Here is a 6,577-nt window from a genome sequence, read left to right as displayed (position 1 = left end):
AAAGTGTGTCAGTCAGCTTTCCGTCACGATGAAAAAAATTTCTGCACAAGGTCGTGAGTATGATTCCCGGTACCAGAAAAAAATTCCTGAGCCAACCAGCTCAAAGGAAAGAACATTTCCACCACAGCAGGATGCTATCTTAGGCAGCAATGACTTAGAATAATGACTAGTACATAGGACATGCTCAACAAATATTAAATGAATGAATGTTAAGTAAATGAAAAATGTTAAGTAAATAAATCTACCTTTTTAAACTTCCTGTTTTCTGTAATATGATGAAAACAACAAATATTGTGAGGATTAATGAAGTAATGAGAAATGCTTCACACACAAATAATGACATTGCTGTGATTTTTGTTATGTTTTTATTATTTTTAAATTTTTATTATTGTAATTCAAGCTTCCCTGGGTTTCATGAATCTATGCAAACAAATGTGACTGTAAATAGAGAGGACTCAGATTTCACTGACTTTTGCCCTGGCCCACACAACACAAACGGCTTTCTTGAGACCCTTCCTTGACAATGGCCACCTGGAGACCCCTTATAGGCCACTGCTACCAGTGACTAACTTGGCATTGACGATAATCAGGCCATCAGTGTATATCCAAAAGTATTCAAATTTGCAATTTGAAAAAAATCTGGAGGTCAGAATCCAAACAACATCAAAGTGTTTATGGCCCCCCAGAAGCCTTCGATTGATTAGCTAGTGTTCATGTAGGCCCATACCAACTCATAGTGTTCTCTTTCCCAGGTTTGCCTCGTGAGTAGCTCCTTGCCCTGTGAAATTCCACAGGAGCACCTTTGTCAGTTTGCAGCTGCAGCTACTCCCACCAATACTTTGGCCAGATGAAAGGTCACTAGACCGAGTCCTTCCATTACTGGAGGTTAATGTCCTTACTGACCATCACTCCCCAGTACACGAGAGACAATTTTTGGTGGAAAGAGTTTATTCAAAGCTAGTTCTGAAGGAGACGAAGAGGCCTTTGTCTTAAATCTCTGTCTTCCTGTGTTCGTGTGTGCAAGGGCTTGTATTGTGAGGACAGTGAAGAGGAATACAAGAAAATAGTCCAGGAAATTCCCACGCTGCTTCATCCTGGCCAATGCAAAGGCAAAAGCAGAACAAAACAAAAAACGGGACAAAGTCAATAAATATACCTTTCCAAAACCTCAGTCTCCTTAGGCCAACATCCACATTTTCTTTTCAAATGGATACACTACTTGCCTGACTATCCATCTGACCTGAGGCGGGGATGGAGTGACCATTTCGGCTCTCAGCACAGCGAAGTTGGAGAAGCCGCCTATCTCTTAGAAGTAAATCTTAATTTTTAAAGCTCCATCTCAACCTCGTGGTTACACTTCATGCCCACTTCTTGCCATCACACAAGATTCCTTGGCCTTTGCTTTTACTGTACAAATTATTTACAAGAGTAAGTATTTTCAGGCTAAGACACAATCCGTTCGTTAGGCACAGCCCAGCCAATGGGCTTCAGTAATAGCTCATCTCCACCTCAGCAAGGCCTTTATCTTACCAGTGAATAGCTTAGGGTACAAAATGGAGAGCTGCTGATTCATTTCTTCAAACCTTCACCTTGGATTCCCCTGCCGAGTGTGCAGGCTGGCGAGGCTGAAGAAAGTTGAGCTGAATGTCCTTGCTGTGACTGCCTGAAGGTGAGGAGGTGGCCTGGGCCTGGGGTCCAGTTCTCCACTTGCCACAGGACCTGACTCTTTGACCTGGTCTTTTCTGCCCAACTCTGCTTCCTTCAGGCTGGAGAGCTGCATTGGATTTGTCTTGGTTACTTTTCTCTCCTTGCTGAGACAACATACCTGACGGCCAGAATTAAGGAAGGAAAGGTTTATTTAGTTCACAGTTTGTGGAGCTTTCAGTTCATACTTGGCTGGCTCCAAGGCAGAGTGGCACATGGCAAAGGGCAACTGTTCATGGCGGTGGAAGACAGCAAAGCAGCAAAAGCAAGATGGAGGAGAGCAGGTGAGCAGCCTCTTTCTCTCCCTTACATATGCAAACTATCCACCCCAGGGTGGGTGTAGCACTCACACCCATGATCCCAGCATTGGACCATGGCCATTTCTGTGTGGCTTCTGGTGGGGAGCCCTGTGGCTGCATCACAGTTTGGTAGAGAAACAGCAGGGAAGGTGATCTGTGCTGACGGGGCTGATGGACCAAGTAGCCTCCATTTATAAAAACCACCTCTTGCAATAGCTAACCAGGGTCTCTCAAAAACTACACTCATCTTTCTGTTTTGTTTTGTTTTTTGTTTTTTTTTACATTCATCTTGTTAGGGCACACTTATAGAATAGCAGACTTTTTTTTTTTCCTCCGGTACCGGAAACCGAACTCACGACCTTGCGCTTGCCAGGCAGGTGCTTTGCCGCTGAGCTAAATCCCCAGCCCCAGAATAGCAGACTTGTAGGCACATTATAATAAAAGTTAGAAATCAGTTCGTAGCCTGTGATCATGCTCATGCTGCCTGTCACGTAGTGAACCTTGACTGTCTAGGTCCAATGTTCCCCCTTAACAATGTATGGGTCAAAATGACTGTGTCCAGCTTTTGTTTTAGAAATATGCAGTGATTCCAACTTGCTTCACCGGCTTCAAGGCCGTCATGTGTGGGGGAGACTGGCCCAGTCAAGGACACTTTCCACTCTACCTACTCTTCTCAGACCTCCTCCCTCCCAGAATGTTGCTGTATAAACCTGCCTGACAGTACGTGACATAATTCTTGTATTCCATGTAACTAATCATGTAGTAAGCTGCTATCAGCTTTGTACTTTCCACTCGCAAACCATATTTAAACTGAACTCAATCCTGACTTTGGGCTGGTGATTTGAACCTCCGGGTTCCCCAGCCCGCTAATGTAATAAAAGTTGCTTTCTAACTCCTTGGTGCAAAGAGTCTTCCACTTGGATCGAGATTCGATTTTCTGCTACAATCTCTTTCAAGGGTGATGTCCCCAGGGCCCTAACTACCTCTCACTGGGTCCCATTTCTACAAGGTCCCACCAACAGTACCACACTGAGGATGAAGCTGCCGGCACATGAGCCTGTGTGGCGCAAGCCATATTCAAACCAAAGCACCCCTCCCTTACTGCACAGTCAGTCCCAGATCCCCCCATAGAGGTCTGAAACCACAGAATAACGAACCCTACATATGCTATGTTTTTTTTTCTATACATGCATATCTGAGATCAAGTTTAACTTATAAATTAGGCAGAATAAGATTAACAATAATAAAATAGAACAAGTATAAAAATATACTTTAATAAAAGTTACTTAAAACTTACACATTTTTTATTTCTTGAACTTTCTATTTGATATTTTCAGACTGTGCCAGACCCTGGGCAACTGAAACCATGGAAAGCAAACCCATGGACTTGGGGGGCACAACTGATGTATTTCTTAAATTACATCACAGGCTTGCAAGACTGAAACTTACACCCACTAAACAGTAACTGTCTGTTTCCCCATTCCCCTAGTTTTATGCCTATTTTATGCCACACTCTTGATTAGCTTTATAGAAGGGTTAAAATCAGATGTAGGTGTAATTTTTTCCTCCAATATCTTTACATTTCTTTAAATACTATTGGATTTTGTTCTGAGGTTCAGTTAATTACTTGGAATCAGGCTGGTCCTTTTCGGCTTGCTTTTAATCTTTTTTAGGGTGATTCCATAGAAGTCTTTAGGATTAATTTAGCCCCACTAGGGCAACATATTTCTGAGGATTTTGCTGAGCTTCTGTGTAGTAGGAGTTCTTCCAGATGGCTGGGGGGAGCACAAATCTTCTTGCCCTTGTATGAACTCCCTGGATTGTTTGACCAGCTCCTTTCCGGGATCACCCTGTGGGCGGTTCCTCTCCCGTGGGCACAGATCGATACTCAGCTGAAGGACGGAGGAGCATCTTCCACAGAACCCTGGAGCCCTCTCCTCTGGCCCTCCTCCTTCTGCTTGGTCCTGCAAGTTCTAGTCATTTGGCTTTTGCACCTGCTACTCCACCTCGGCCCAAAGCAGATGTTCTCTGAAAACATCTTAATATTTAAAGCCATTACCCATTTGTTTATTAATCATGTTTTCAATAGTTTCTATTAAAACTAGCTGAAACAAGCAACTTTATCTTTCTGTCCATTTGTATTTCTGTACCACAGATGTCTAGAATTAGAGTTGTTAAGTCAAAAGGCACACACATTTCAAATATTAAGTGTGGGAGGTCTGAATTTTCCCCCAATTTTAAGCCAACAAATTAACTTGCCATTGCAGGTGCTGACAGAAAGACATGAGGTTAAAGACTTTATGACCCAAAGTACAAGCAATAGCTACAAGGTTGATATATTTACAAGGGTTTTTTTAAAAAAAAAAATTAGGGTGTTACATTGGTCAGGTTGGCCTTGCACTCCTGGCCTCAAGCAATCTTCCTGACTCAGCTTCCTGAGTTGCTGGGGTTACAGGCCTGCACCACAACATCTGGCTTTTTATAAGGGCTCTTGGAGTCCCAATTCCTACAGGGTTACATGGAGGGGCCATTGACCCCTCATCTGCAATGCATAAAGGCCCAGAACTTTGTGAGTGTATGTGCTTGAGTGTGTGTGTGTGTGTGTGTGTGAGAGAGGGAGAGAGAGACAGAGACAGAGACAGAGACAGAGAGAGAGAGGGAGGGAGAGGGAGAGGGAGAAGGAGAGAGACAGAGGCAGAGACAGAGAGAGATAGGATCTGAAAGACTGGCCTCAAAATTCTGTGCTCAAGTGACCTTCCTGCCTCAGCCTCCTGAGCAGCTGGGACTATGGGTGTGTGCCACCACTCCTGATGCAGGCTCAGAACTATTTTATCAAACAGAAAACTTTGTAGTGGGTAGCAAATCATAGTTTTCATTCTGGGGGGTCCTTGACCTATTTCACTGCCCTTAGGTGTAGTTACAGAAGCAGCTCAGTTGGAGATGGAAGCCCTTGGCCAGAACACGCAGGGAAGCTGGGGGTGGTGGTGAGTGCCCTCCAAACAAGACTGTGACACTTCCTCCGGAGACGCCATGCAAATTTAAACCAGCCTTTGATTGTGTAGAAAGAGTTGTACTGAAGACTGTGTTGCAGATTAGGGAATATTATAAACCCACGTGATTGGCCAGTCTGGTGGGTGCAAGATGACTTGTGCTGTTCTGTTATTTTCGTCTAAGTGAGGTTATCTTTTCAAATGTGAAAGTTTCATTTGTGAAACTGTTCTCTAAAACTCTCCCTCTCCCTCAGAGGTTTCTCTGTTCCTAGTCCTGGCTCTGGAGCAATGAAGGAAGGGCACCACTCACGTTCAGGCTGTTTGCCTCAGAGTCCGGCCCGAGCCCTTGTTACCACCCTGCAGGGGCGGACTGTGACACTGTCCGTCTGCTGTGCGCTGGAGGCTCTTGTCATGCAGGGCTGTGATCCCGTCTCCTCTCTTCCTGGCTCCAAAAGGGCCAGGTGTCAGGGCAGGAGGGCATTCCTGGAAGTAGAAAGGAGGAACAGGGCAAAGGAGGAGGGAGGAGGAGGGCGGAGCGGGAGGAAGAAAAGGAAGGGAGAAGGAAGAGGGGGAAGGGAAGGAAGGAGGAGGAGAGGAAAGGGGAGGGACGAAGGAGGGGAAGGAGGGCGGAGGGAGAGGGAGAAAAGGGGAGGAGAAACCAGAGTGGGGGAAGAGGATGGAAGAGAGAGAAGCGGGAGGGACAGCTCACAGCCTCCACAGCTCAGCACGCAAGCCCGCAAGTCCTTCCACTTCTCAGAGCACCGCGTAGGCGGCTCCGGGGTCCTCCGGCCGCAAGCCCTCGAGGCCGCCGCCGCCGCAGGGCCCTTCCGCGGAGAGGAGCCGAGCTGGCGCGCTGCACAGTGCTCGCGTCGGGAGCGCACAACTCGGGTACTTCTGAGAGGTGGCTCCCCAGTCAACCCCGCGGGGCCCTCCGGGGACGCGGCCTTTTTATTTATTTTTTTTATTTTAAAAAATAAAAGAAAACGTATTAACAGACATCCATTTACAAAATAGCAGAAGAACAATACAAGCAAAACAGAGTTGCAGACAAAGTTGTAGGAAATTAACCATGGCTGTATTACTTATTGTTATCTTCAAAGTGGTGTCTCAGGAAAACAAATAGAGACATACAAGATTGATCAAACAAGTAATCATTCCTTTTGACCAACAAGTAATCTGTTCCTTTCTGTAGAGCAATAGAAGACAGTACAACTACGTTAGCTATCCTGTATATACATACTTACATAATTTCCCCTTCTGTCTCTTCTCTTTTCCCACACCCCCGTTGCGCTTTACTTTTGAGTATTTTCCTTTCGTTTCACAATGTTTGTCACACCTCCTAGATTTTATTCAGTCTTTAGGGTCTTACACTACTGAGACGATATGATGCTTACACATGAAGGTCTGATTTGTTTCGCTTATGAGTATGGTCTCTAGTTGTGACTATTTACCTTTAACGGCCTCGAGTTTATCTTTCTTTATAGCTGAGTAATACTCCATTATATAATAGTACCACTATTTTTTTCTTATCCAATTCTCGGTGGATGGACATTTGGGTTGTTTCCACAATTTAGCAATTACAAA

The 6,577-nt window shown here is 45.0% G+C and overlaps 1 long non-coding RNA gene across 1 annotated transcript; it reads right to left on the bottom strand.

The window, feature by feature from the left end:
• Positions 1 to 348: 348 nt before the first annotated feature.
• LOC102011020 lies at positions 349 to 5,555 on the bottom strand. Its single transcript, XR_264191.1, has 2 exons — positions 5,304 to 5,555; positions 349 to 1,825 (listed from the first exon to the last, which is right to left on the bottom strand). It is a non-coding gene; the product is annotated as an uncharacterized LOC102011020 (long non-coding RNA).
• Between the last annotated feature and the right edge of the window lie 1,022 nt (positions 5,556 to 6,577).

Source organism: Chinchilla lanigera, unplaced genomic scaffold (assembly GCF_000276665.1).
Source record: "Chinchilla lanigera isolate Chin_1 unplaced genomic scaffold, ChiLan1.0 scaffold00096, whole genome shotgun sequence".
Classification (NCBI taxonomy): domain Eukaryota; kingdom Metazoa; phylum Chordata; class Mammalia; order Rodentia; family Chinchillidae; genus Chinchilla; species Chinchilla lanigera.
This window is presented reverse-complemented; position numbering and strand designations above follow the sequence as displayed.